General features: G+C 32.7%; 1 long non-coding RNA gene across 1 annotated transcript; it reads right to left on the bottom strand.

Moving 5' to 3' along the window:
- Positions 1-1,462: 1,462 nt before the first annotated feature.
- LOC148945893 (uncharacterized) lies at positions 1,463-13,812 on the bottom strand. Its single transcript, XR_016142505.1, has 2 exons — positions 13,643-13,812; positions 1,463-1,740 (listed from the first exon to the last, which is right to left on the bottom strand). It is a non-coding gene; the product is annotated as an uncharacterized LOC148945893 (long non-coding RNA).
- Between the last annotated feature and the right edge of the window lie 520 nt (positions 13,813-14,332).

Here is a 14,332-nt window from a genome sequence, read left to right as displayed (position 1 = left end):
CGAAGGAGTTGTCGTAAAAAGTTCGAAAAGGGCTCATTCGATTGCAAATAGGAGTGGCTAGTGTCCTTTTTAATAGTGGAAAGTGATTGGAGGGCAACTAGCCCCTCCCCCCCACGCCCCTCATTCCCCCAAACACATCCAATCAATATTTTGAGACAGCCATTTTGTTCAGCGTAGTTGATTTCCAGATAGAAAATATCTTTTTGAGGAGGACACTCCCCCACATCCCTCGGGACAAGGGTTATAAGTTATGCCCTGGGGGCATATAAGGTTTTCTAGAAGGCGTTGTCGTAGAAACTTAAAAAAAGGTTCATTCGATTGGAAACTCAAAGGGCTAGTGCCCTTTTTAATAGTTGAAAGTGATTGGAGGGTAACTAGCCCCCCCCCCCCCGCGGCCATCATTCCCCCAAACACATCCAATCAAAACTTTGAGATAGCCCTTTTGTTCAGCGTAGTTGATTTCCAGATAGGAAATATATTTTTGAGGAGGACACTCCCCCAAAACCATCGGGGCAAGGGTTTTAAGTTATACCCTGGGGGCATACAACGTTTGTATAGAAGGCGTTGTCGTAGAAACTTCAAAAAAGGATCATTCGATTGGAAATAAAAAAGAGATATGACAGAGTAAAAATCAGTAGGCTTACAGTTTTCATCGCACCAGTGATTTAATACTTGCGGGAAGACAAAAAACGAAAATGTCCAATTGTTACAAATGATGATTCTATCGAATAACCTGAATTATCATGCGGCTAAAATATTTACCACAGCTAGAACAAGGAAATAAGCGGTTAAAAAATAGGTGGCAGTGAGAATTACATGCAATAATGAGAAAGCGATTATCAGAATATGTCGAAAATGAAGTTGAAAACAAAGCTTTGTACTTTTAGAAGACAAGCGACTGCAAAAATCAGTTAAAGTAAAACATAAAAGTGAAGAACAAAAGAAATATTACGAAAGAAGAAAAACACCCTCACAATCATCGACATAAAAAAATTGTGGCACAAAAACTAATTACAAATCTATAAAGATGCCGAAAACAACACAACTCTTTATTACAAGGCGTTGGGACCCTTCAACGCTCTATGTGTTCCCTTGGGAGCCCTCTATTTTCCTTAAGAAGGAGTAGCAAACAAATCACACCCATTTTGAGGTTGGTACTAATGACATGAATCAATATATACAAGCTTTCTACTTGCCGAGTGCCGGGACCCGCATCGAAATTGACCACATAGTTATTTTTTTCTTAACTGGCATATTGACATTTCTGGCCACTAAAAGTGATTTAAAAAGGTCACAACTTTAAGGAAGAAGTTGTATTTTTCTTATGGTGGTGTTATCTAACCTATGGTTACACTAAGACACCAAGAAGAGGCTCATATTGTCTGCGGTTACAAAATGAGTAACAATGAAAATCTGTATAGACAAGTCTTTAGCGTAGCAATAACAGGGCCTGGCCTCGACATCGGCTACATAGTTTATTTTTTTCTCAAAACTGGTAAATTAAAATTTTTTGACCCAAAAACAATCTAAATAGGTCAAAACTTTAAGGAAGAATTTGTAATTTTCCCAGGGTTGCTGAATCAAACATATGGTGACGTCATGACATCAAGAAAAGGCTAGAAGACAGTCTGCGGTTAGAAGACAAGCCAGAATGAGAATCCATATATAGCAAAATGCCGCATGCCGAGTGCCGGGGCCTGGCGGCAGAGCCGGCGTGTTCCCCGTACAACTCGTTCGAGCCTGCAAAATCCAAATAAACATTTATGTTCCTGCAAAATAGTTAAGGTGTTTTTTTTAATTAAAAAATTCAATTACAAATTTATTAATGTTATAGGTTGTTTTTAATCGACCAAAAATAATCCCCTTGACTCCAGCTGTGTATAAGACATTTTCTCAAATAGAATACTTTTTTTTACACAAAAGAAACAACCAGGTCTATAAGAAAAAATATAACGTGACATAATTCCTAGTTTTACTCATTTCACGCTATCTGATTAGCTTTTTATTTCACTTTTAAAAAAAAGTTGAAATGTCAAAACTGAATCATCAATTATTACTTATAGATTTATTTTGGCTCAAGAAAACAATATGTAATTTGGGTCATTTGCAATTTATTTAAAAAAAAATCAATCAATATGGAGTGTCAGTAGGGCGTGACGTTCCATTAAGCATGGTCCTATATGCCATTGATAGGGAGTACGTAGTCCCTGAGCCCTGAGGTCAAGGTCACGGGGGAAAACCCAGAAATGTTTTTGTCAACAGAGACTTTGGGAAAAACCCTAGTTACATAACATGTTTGTGAACAATTTTGGGAAAACCTAATTTGTTTCTCAACAGGGGAAGACCTCGGGGAAAAATATACCTTCAATATGGGGTCAACACTGAAGTACTATGTAACATGGGGAAAACCCAATTACTTAACTTGCTTGCTGGTTTTGGGAAGATCCAATTCACTTGGGCAATAGGTATTGTGATTGGTTAATTTTTTCGTGATATGAAACCGGGACTTTGGGGGGAAACCGATGGCCTTCTGAAATGAACATATAAGGTAAGAAATCAATAATAATATTATCATTAGTTTGTAAATACTCAACTGGTGCAGAATAGTTAAGTGATTAAATTATGTCTGAGAAAAGAAATTTGGATTATAGTGATTCTGCGGAGAGTAAGTTTTTTTTATTATTCTTAGTGAATATAAGTGGAAGACAGATAGTCATATTAAAATATATAATTATAAATTTCATAGCTATTGAATTATCAAGTAAATATCTAGTGGAGCTATATAATTTATAAACTAATATATATATATATATATATATATATATATATATATATATATATATATATATATATATATATATATATATATATGTACTTCTTACCATTTTCGTAATAAAATACTCCAAGTATATATTAGAATGAACATCAAATCCCATTTCATGTTTTAACTTTTAAGCAATATTCCTTCAACAAAATTCCATTTTAACATGCTAACACTTTAACAAACTAAACGTTGTACCTTGAGAAATTTAGCGGCACACAGCATCAAGACGAATGCAAAACGTTTCGAAGGCTACGGGCGTTCAAAGATTTACTTTCACAAGAGATAAAAAATGAGATGGCGTATTTAACACTATTGAAAAGAAATATTTTTTTTTAGGACGAGGGGAGGGAAGGATTGAAAAGAAATAGTCAGGGGGTGCAACTATACAGTAGAAATCATATAAATATATATATATATATATATATATATATATATATATATATATATATATATATATATATATATATATATATATATATATATATATATATATATATATGCTACCTATCTCCCAAGCGTCTCAATTGTTTTAACTCCATATCTTTAAAGTTAATCAACTAAGTTGTTATCTGAATAATGAACAAGTACCAATTTGGGTCAATTTAATCAATAATCAAATTTGTTCAATATTTCATTGGTCCTTCAAGTGCCTTAAAGAATCATCATTGGCAAGTTTGTTTAGAGTTCATTAAGTCTCAAGAGTGTCCTAGGGGTAAATTATTGTGCAACTAACGTTCAAGATTAGACTAATCGTTTACGTAAGAGTTTTTTGCTACTTCAAGTGCTTTAGGGATTGATCTTGGTTAGTGAAGGGGGTACTCACTCTTTGAAAAGGTGTTTTTTTTCGATTCATTAACTTTAAACTAAGTATTGTGTTGCTGATTACAAAGAAACTAACACTGAAAAATTCTTTTCATGTTTAACTACAACAACACAAAAAATCACAGTTTGCATCCTCATATTATTTTCATTTCTTATTCCAAAAATATAAAAATAGTTAAACAAAATTGAAGATAAGAGGATGTTCTAGAGAGTATTTGTTACAGGGAAAGAATAAACATTGATTGCAAAAATATATTGTAAATTGAATTTTTATTCATAAATAACGAAGAGATTTAAAATATTAAATAAATAAAACCCAAAATTAGCTAATCGCGTTAAAACAAGTCGCGATAACAAAAATCCATTTCATGAAAGAATTCTTTTTCTCTGTCTTTCAAATGAATAATCATATTTTCTAAAGCGTTCATCAAACTAGTTTTCTCTCTGACTTCTTGTTCAAGACGTTCTGAACGTGTTTCTAATGTCCTGTTTTTTATTTGGAGATATACTACAAAAGACTTGAGGCAAAAAATTTCTTCTTCGTCTTTTACAGCAGATTCTTCTTTCTCTTTTAAAATTTGATTGTATTCTTTATTCAACTTAGCAATTTTCTCTTTTAAAGACTTTTTTGAGTTTAAAAGGCAAGATATATATAATAAGGCTTGTGCTAAGTGAGATTTGCAATAAATATGTCTTGAGTCAACTTTTTCGTTTTTACTTACAAATATACTGTTTTTAATTTTTAACTCTGTAATTTCTCTTTCCAATAAAGAATTTTCAGATAGAGCAGTTGCAAGTTGGGTTTCAAATCTGATTGAAGAAATTTGAGTTTCTTCAGGAGTTTTTCTTTTGGTGATTTCTAGAATTTGTTGAAAGTGATCAAGTTCCTCTTTTAATTTAATTACTTCACGACATTTGAGTTGAAAGTTCGTTTTAAGATTTTCTCTGGCTGCTTTTAGGTCTTCCAGTAGGTTATCATTGTCTTGTAAATTTATTTTCTTTGAAGAAGTTTGACTCTGAAAAAGTAGAAGAGAGTTAGAAATATTGAAAAAAAACTTCAGATTGGTTATAGACACAACCTATTTTTTCCAACAGACTAAAAACATAGGTGGAATCGTATTTCATGGATCTTTTTCAGATTGTTATCTGTTAAAACCGCTCACGCCTGTAGTGCCAAAATAGGCTAAAATCAGTATATCACTAGGGATCTGAAGGTAATATTTTACAGGACAAGGAAAAACATCTAATTGCTACAAGCTATTGAACACATTTAATATCCTAAAGGTTTGGTTCTATTTAAATGGATAAAATTGAAAAAGTAAAATTCCTTTTTTTTCATAATAAATAAATTTGAATAGCGTAATTTTTATTTTCATTTAAATACCTGGAAAAGAATAACTGGAAATGAGAATATTTGTAATGCAGTTCGCCAATGACGTGGAAGGCTTTACATTTTTACAATTACGGAAGGAGACATTACCTAAATTCTTGTTTATAGTACAACTAAATTTGTCGTGAATGGTTTTGGGAAGAAAATAAGATTAAACTAAATATTTGGTATATAATGATATGAGCTGCTGAAAAAGCACAACATTTCAAAATTTTATTTTACTGTAATTTCATTTTTTATTTTCCATGTTCTAATAGGTATATAAGAAAAATATTTGTAATGTAATTCATTTTTAGTAAACGGGTCTTTTGGAATCTAGTGGGCCTCCACTGCTTTTTCTTAATTATTTCACATTTTTGCGGGACCATGGTTCTGATTTAGAGTTTGGCTCCATGTTATTTAAATGAAATTAAAAAAAACAAACTTTTGTTCGTTTTAAGATTTGTTTATTCGTTTATGTATGCTTTTCCTCAATCCATATCTATTAAAAGTCTCACTCTTTATTACTATGCCAGAAAGTTTTTGTATCTCTCCAATATTTCCTTATGATATATTCCCATACCAACCGGGGACGATCTGTTTTTCGTTTTACTCTAGACAGTTGGATGACCAGGACAATCTTTGGTAATCTGACATTCTTCGTCTGCAGAACATATCCTAGCCATCTCAACCTTTCTCTCATTATGGTCCTAGAAAGTGGAATTGAATCCTATTTTTTGTAAAACCTTCTATTTGGATATCCAAATAAATAAGCTTGACAAAGTAAAATTCTTTTTTATGATAAATAAAATTTAAATATTGAATTTGTTTTCAATCTTGATTCGCATATTTTAATAAAGCTTTGTTCGTTTCAGGTCCATTCATGTACGCTTCTCCTCCATTCCAATCTATTTAAAGCCTCACCCTTTACCCCCTCCCATAAAGTTCCCCTTTCTTTTAAATATTTTGTTATGAATCTTCCTATTCCATGTGGGGACAAACTGTTTTTCGTTTTTTCCTGGTATTTCTCAACAATTTGTTTTGCAGAATTGCTCAAATTAAATTTTGGATGTCTGGTAATACATTATTTATGCATGAAATAAGGTATATCCAGTTACTTAAAAAAACCTTCAGTGCTGTAGACGGTACTTCCGTATTATCCAGTACACACTCGAGAAGTTTGCTAAATTTAAGATCTAAGAAAGCCAGTTTCATATTCACAAAGACAAATAACGGGTGACAGAATACAATGGTAATCTGACATTCTTCGTCTGAAGAAAGTACACTAGGCATCTCAACCTTTCTCTCATTATGGTCTTAGAAAGTGGAATTGAATCATATTTTTTGTAAAATTTTCTATTTGGATACCTAAATAAATAAGATTGACAAAGTAAAATTCTTTTTTATAATAAATAAAATTTAAATAGTGAAATTTTTTTTTCAATCTTGATTCACATATTTAATTAAAGCTTTGTTCGTTTTAAGATTCATTCATGTAAGCTTCTCCTCCATCCCAATATATTTAAAGCCTCACCCTTTACCCCCTCCCATAAAGTTCCCGTTTCTCTTAAATATTTCCTTATGAATCTTCCCATTCCATTTGGGGACAATCTGTTTTTTCGTTTTTCCCGTTATTTCTCAACAATTTGTTTTGCAGAATTACTCAAAATACATTTTGGATGTCTGGTAATACATTATATATGCATAAAATAGGGTATATCCAGTTACTTAAAAAAAAAACCTTCAGTGCCGTAGATGGTACTTCTTTATTATCCAGTACACACTCGAGAAGTTCGTTGAATGTAACATCTAAGAAGGCCGGTTTAATATGCGCAGACATATAACGGGTGACAGAATGCATTGGAGTTCTGTAATTTGAACTATACAGCTGCAGATTAGGTGAGTGGGTAAAGTTGGGTTAATTTACCTTTATTACCATATTGTGCAAATATATAACCCAAATTGGTACTTGTTCATTATTCAGAAAACAACTTAGTTGATTCAATTTATAGATATGGAGTTGAAAACAATTGAGACGCTTGGGAGATAGATAGAATATATGTATATATATATATATATATATATATATATATATATATATATTTATATATATATATATATATATATATATATATATATATATATATATATATATATATATATATATATATATATATATATATATATATATATATATATATATATATATATATATATATATATATATATATATATATATATATATATATATATATATATATATTGTATATGATCTGCTGTATAGTTGCACCCCTGACTATTTCTTTTCAATCCTTCCTCCCTCGTCCTAAAAAAAAATATTTCTTTTCAATAGTGTTAAATACACCATCTCATTTTTTATCTCTAGTGAAAGAAAATCTTTGAACGCCCGTAGCGTTCGAAACGTATTGCATTCGTCTTGATGCTGTGTGCCGCTAAATTTCTCAAGGTACAACGTTTAGTTTGTTAAAGTGTTAGCATGTTAAAATGGAATTTTATTGAAGGAATATTGCTTAAAAGTGAAAACATGAAATGGGATTTGATGTTCATTCTAATATATACTTGGAATATTTCATTACGAAAATGGTAAGAAGTACATATATATATATATTAGTTTATAAATTATATAGCCCCACTAGATATTTAATTGATAATTCAATAGCTATGAAATTTATAAATATATATATTTGAATAAGACTATCTCTCTTCCACTGATATTCACTAAGAATAATAAAAAAAACTTACTCTCTCGATAGAATCACTATAATCCAAATTTCTTTTCTCAGACATAATTTATTCACTTAACTATTCTGCACCAGTTGAGTATTGACAAACTAATGATAATATTATTATTGATTTCTTACCTTATATGTTCATTTCAGAAGGCCATCGGTTTCCCCCCAAAGTCCCGGTTTCATATCAAGAAAAAATTAACCAATCACAATACCTATTGCCCAAGTGAATTGGATTTTCCCAAAACCAGCAAGCAAGTTAAGTAATTGTGTTTTGCCCATGTTACATAGTACTTCAGTGTTGACCCCATATTGAAGGTATATTTTTCCCCAAGGTCTTCCCCTGTTGAAAAACAAATTAAGTTTTCCCAAAATTGTTCACAAACATGTTATGTAACTAGGGTTTTTCCCAAGGTCTCTGTTGACAAAAATATTTCTGGGTTTTTCCCCGTGACCTTGACCTAAGGGCTCAGGGACTACGTACTCCCTATCAATGGCATATAGGACCATGCTTAATGGAACGTCGCTCCCTACTAGTCTCTCAAATTCTAAATTGTGTTCCGGTAAAAACTGGAGGATTATCTTACAGCCGCTGAATTTAAGAAACCATCAAGAAGAGAATGAAATATTCCCCTCTGTTCCCTGTGAGATAGAACCGGCATTGTTTTGGAAGATTTGAAAAAGGATTTTGACAACTTTAGTATGTATTTAGGATGTGTTCCAAGAGCCAATTATCACTGAGTATCATTAATTCGTTTTATTATCTTCTTCCAAAAATAGTGGATAAAAAAACATTCGACCTTAAAGAGGCCATTATCAGTGAAAGGGCTGACGTTTTATCTTATGGACCACGATAATAAGAATGTATACAAAATCATGTAATCATTGTCACTATCATGCCTAAATGCGGTATTTGATATTTCTAAAACACTTTTGTAACTGCCTAAAATGCCTTAATAAACGGTTCTCATAGGAAACATCACCTAAATTGCCCTGCGGGTTTAAAGTTCGTGATCAGTTTTTCGAAAATGGATTTTGACAACTATCTCGCAAGTATGAAAACGTCAGAAACAACCTTATGGCGGGATTGTGACGGAATTTTGGATTGAATATAATCCAGTCCAATATTTTCAATAAAAAGCAATTATTTATCAGTATTATTAAACGCATTTATTGCACACAAAAGACTGTCTTGTCACTGACAAACAGTCAGCCTTTCAAACAACTTTTTCCCTTTTTGATAGTTTTTTAATCAATGAAGGATTTCCTTAGACCTTTAATAAAAAGAATTTACGAAACTTTGGTACTAGTTTAATGGATACTGCAAAACTCAGAAGCAACAAACCTGTGTTTCACAAAGCGAGTCTATCCCGTTTCTGTTGTTACTTAGGAGCCGATTACATAGCAATTTGCTTAGAAAAAATTGAATATACCTTAGCTTTAGCACTTAGTCTCCCTAATTTGGCTTAAAAAATTGCCAAAGAAACACTGTACATTTCTGAAAACTACTTTAAAAATTCTAAAATACTTACTTATATTATTCCAAAAATGGCCTAACTTTATCTTACTCCCCCACACCCTAACGATCAAATATATAGCCCTAATATTAGGCTTTCTCCGTGAATTTTCCTGTCGTCTGATGTCGTCAACGTTACTTGTTTGCCGTTAAACTAATTTAAAGAGAAGTGGGCTATATATTTGAACATTAGGGGGAGGGGGGTAAAGTAAAGTGAAGCGCTTTTATAAATGAAAAGTAAGTACTTCAGAATGTCATAATGTTGTTTAAGGAGTATTTCCTTCTGAGAATAATTCTATCCATTAAACTAATACCAAAGTTTCGTAAATTATTTTTATTTAAGGTCTACACTTATTTGGTTTTAAACTAAAGCTACCCCTAAAATTTGCAAATATATTTGTTTAGAAATTCTTTTGTTGGTTATAAGAAGTTAGCGTGCAGAACAGAGACTAATTAAAAACATATCACAAACACAGCAAATGTACTTTTTTTTGTTAAAATGGGTTCTTTTAAACTCTGCCGGACGTAAAGCAAAATTAAGAAGGAGACGAAAAATATGTATGATTAATATTTTATTAGGGTTATATAATTTATTATGGGATTAAAGTGAGTAACTTTAGATTGCATCCGATGTTTTTTAACGGCAACTAACAATTTAAGTTGACACTTTTGGGGGGTTGAAATATATGAAAATTTAACTACAAGAGGGTTTAAGTTGCGTGAGGCCGAATTAAGCTGGGAGAAATTTTGTAGATATAACATGTGCTGTGCTAAAAATACTTTATGTATTCTTACCTATCCTGCGGTAATCAAATACTTGATATTCTGAAACATTTGATTTTAGTATTCAGGTTAATTAATAAAAAAAAAACTTTCCTAAAAGATATTTTTAAAGAAAAGTAAAGGTCATATTAAACTTAAGATAAGAAGAAATAAAAATCTACAATAAAATTAAATAACTACAATAACAATTATTATTAAGGAATAAATGAAACCAAAAACCAACATAAATTAAATAAATAATCATAGCAAAAAATATACAACATTGGATAATATAAATAAATAAATAAATCTTAGAACGAGTGAAACTTAAATTGAATATGCAAATAAAGCTTCAAACGTATAAAAACAAATATAAACAAGAGTTTGTGGGTATCACCTCCTTCTCTCGCTGTAGAAGTCTAAAACCTACTGCGTCATCGGCGCTTTACTGAAAACTACATGTGTCTTGAACAGTCTTGGAAAGTATAAACAAAATCATACGGAATATTTGATATATAATGCTATTAATTATTGAAAGTCACCATTTCAAGATTTTATTTCACTGTAATTCTGTTTACATTTTCTATGCTGTATACTGGAAAAGAAGATATTTGTAATCTAATTCGTTTTCAATGAAGCACCAATGACGCAGTAGGCTTTAGACTTGTACAGTTAGGGAAGGGGGCAGTATCCAAACTCTTGTTTGTAGTGAAGCTATAATAATAATAATAATAATCTGTATTTAAAAGCCAATTAAAGCCATATACAAAAAAGACAAATACTAAAGAAAAATTACACTTCATTTGACATCCTTCCCATCAATACAAAATTTCCTACTGCCACAATATAACGGGGAATCCTAGACCTCATTAACTCACAAAGCAGCCTATCTTCCCCCTCCCGGATAATTAATCCCCTTAAATGAGATAGTTGCTTACACCGGAGGAGGAAATGGTCCAACCCATAATCATTTTCCCCATATCTCAAGCAACTACACCCGGCCCCCGGACCTTCCCTCTTTTTCCTTGCAACCTTAGTATAAATTGGAAGACAATTTGCTCGAATCTGAATCCAAATCCTCAAATATTTAATGGGCAATCCCAGCTTGAAATAAAACTCCTGACCAAAATTCTCTTTTATTTCTCTATACAAAGTAAGACTCGGAGATTTGTCCAAAGCTGCTTGCGATAGTTGCACTTCTTGGTCTTCAAGTCTTGCACTAAATTCCTTGAAGAACTTTTCATGATCCTCTGGCCCTTTTCCCTTGTCCCACGAACTTGACAATCCATTCTCATCTAATATCCTTTTGATTTGTGCTGTCCAAGATGTTTTGTTACACTGAAGGAGAAGATCTTCATATGATGCTCGGGCAAGTCTAGTCTGGGGAAGTTCTAGAAGTCTCAACCAAAATTTGATGATTTGGGTATATCTTTTCAATTTCAGGTTAAATATGATCACCTTAAATATGATATACCAAGATCACCTTTTAAAACTAACGTATGTATTGTATTGTGTAGGCCAAAAAGTCGTTTATAATATTGAAGTTGAAGGGTTTATAGTTGCTTTGCCGGCTGATATCCCCATATTTCTGATCCGTAATGTAGTATAGGCATAATTTTAATATTAAATATATATTTGTGGAGGCTTAATTCACTTATTTCTGATGTTAGTGTGCTTCTGTATATACCAAATAATGCATTTCTTCCTTTCTGTGCCATTGCTGTAATATGACTCGTCCATTTTCTATTTCGACAAAAGATGAAACCTAAGTATTTGGCCTTTTCCACCACTTCCAGCATTTTTCCATTCAATAAAAATTGTGGTGCTGATTCCAAGGGTTTTTTGCTAAAAATCATGACTTGGGATTTCGTGACATTCACCTCTAGTTTCTTCTCTTGCAAATATTTTTCAAGGAGATTCAAGAGAATTTGTAAATCATTATTTGTCTTTGCCAGTAATATAATGTCGTCTGCAAATAGTAGCATTGACATATTCAAATTTCCCAGTCGGAGAGTAGGTGCCCATCTTTGTCGGAAATAAGGAACAATATCATTAATAAACATAACAAATAATTTTGGCGAGAGTGTACTTCCTTGGCGCACGCCCTTTTTCGAGAAAAAAGGCAGAGATATTCCCTTCCTAACAACTTTCACAAAACTTTTATTCAATGAATACATAGATGATAGAATTTGTAAAAAAGGGGCTGGTAGGCCTAGATTTAATAAATCATTCAGCAATAAAACACGATCTACACTATCAAATGCTGATTTCAAATCAATTAGGGCCACATATAATTTTCCTTTACCTTTGCAGTGCTTTTCTACAAGAGCATTAATAACAAAAACTCTATCAGCTGTGGAATAACCTGGTCTGAACCCACCTTGTTCTTCTTGCAAGATTTTTTTCTCTTCTATCCACATTCCCAGCCTTTTATCTATAATTTTTTCTAGAACTTTTCCAGCACTGTTTAGGAGGCTTATTGGTCTATAGTTGTTATGTGTAGTGCGATTACCATTCTTATAAAGTGGGAGAATAAGCGAGGTTTTCCAGGTCATTGGCCACTTCCTCTTTGAAATTATTAGGTTAAATACTGATGCCAAAAAAGGTAAAAGAACAGTTCTAAATGCTTTGAAGATCTTCATAGGAATTCCATCGGGCCCGGGAGCTGAATCACCTCGTATTTTGTTAAGTGAATCTTCAATTTTTTCCGGGGTGATTGGGTCGCATAACACGTAATCTTCCTGGTTCAGAGGGAATGATTTTTCTTCACTCTTATCTAGACCTAATGTCTCTTGTAGGTGTATGTTGCTATCCTGGGTATATTCTTGTAGTAGTTTGAAGTAATCGGGCCAAGTTTTGGGGGCGGGTACCTCTGACTGTCGGTCTTTTAGCCTATCTCTTTTTATGGTTTTCCAGAACTCCCTACTGTTAATTTCTCTAAAGCACTTTAAAAGAGTGGCGTTTTCTTTCCTTTTATAATTTTCCTTTTTTCTTTTTATTAATTTTTTGTTGTCTTTACGTGCTAAAAGGTAACTTGTTAATGTCTTGATCTTTGATTCATCATCTGGTGCATTCTTCGCATTATGTAACATTTTATACAAATTAACGCTACTCAATTTACATTCTTCGTCATAAAAACTTTCATTCCTTTTCTCCGCTGATTTTACTGATGCCAGTGATTCGCTTAAAATTTGTGAAAACCTATTCGCTATTGTTTCCGGGTCGGCATTCTGTACCTCGGCCTCATACTTCAGATGGTCTATTTCTTTCGCTATGGGGTCATTAATTAATTTCTCATGGATCAGTGCCCATCGTTCATGTGTCCAATTGCAATTTATTCTGGGAGGTTGCTAGCTCCTGAGGTAAAATTGCTAGCTCCTTACTCTTCCTCATTTCTTTATTCACATACCTCTCCTCAATACTCCTCTCAAACGAACAATATTCCCTTCTAGAAATAATATACTCTACTTTAACTGGAAAGTGGTCTGATCCTGTTCGATGTATCACTTTCACATTTAGGGATTCAATTTCGAGCCCAGTGTCAACAAATATATAATCAATCAAACTAAAGCAATGTCATGAAACACAAGTGTACTCACCTAAGCTACCATCCTCCCCAAATCTCCCATTACCAATTGCCAAACCAGAACCTCCACACAGTGCAAGCAGTTTCCTCCTCCATGAGTTAACTCTCCTTTTTCGATCTTCGCTCATTCGTGGTATAAAATACATTGAAGGAATAATCCCCGCTACAGGGTCGTCCTCAACATCTGAAACAAAATTCATATTTAGTTCTGGTTGTTCAGCAGTGCAAGTGTTTAAATCACCTATTAATAACACTGAATTTCTTTTATACCGAGATCTAATAAGAATAATTTCTTCCTCTAATATTGCCCAAGTATCGTCTTCACAATATGAACTATTCTCTGGTGAAATATAAACACACCCCAATATAAACCACTTCCCCAAAAAATTCACACGTAACCATATCCAATTCTCAGACATGCTTGGCAAACGACTTAAACTGGAAAATTCATGTTGCTTAACTAGCACTATTATTCCTCCATAGTTCCTGGAATTCCTTGATGTCCTTCTATCTACCCGAAAAACAACATAACCAAACACTGATATTTCCTCTACTGGCAATAACCATGTTAATACATTCTTAGACCACACTGGCTATACATGACAAACGAAACTCAGAGAAGAGAGAAAGTAACAAAATGAAAAATAAATCAAAAAGGGTGAAAAAACGAGGATTTTGTCAGCCAGCGAACCATGAAGATGAT

The sequence above is a fragment of the Artemia sp. Qi Xiang Cuo genome, chromosome 12, assembly GCF_049724085.1.
Source record: "Artemia sp. Qi Xiang Cuo chromosome 12, ASM4972408v1, whole genome shotgun sequence".
Taxonomy (NCBI): Eukaryota; Metazoa; Arthropoda; class Branchiopoda; order Anostraca; family Artemiidae; genus Artemia; species Artemia sp. Qi Xiang Cuo.
The sequence above is the reverse complement of the archived record's forward strand: the minus strand, read 5'-3'. Positions and strand labels throughout refer to the sequence as shown.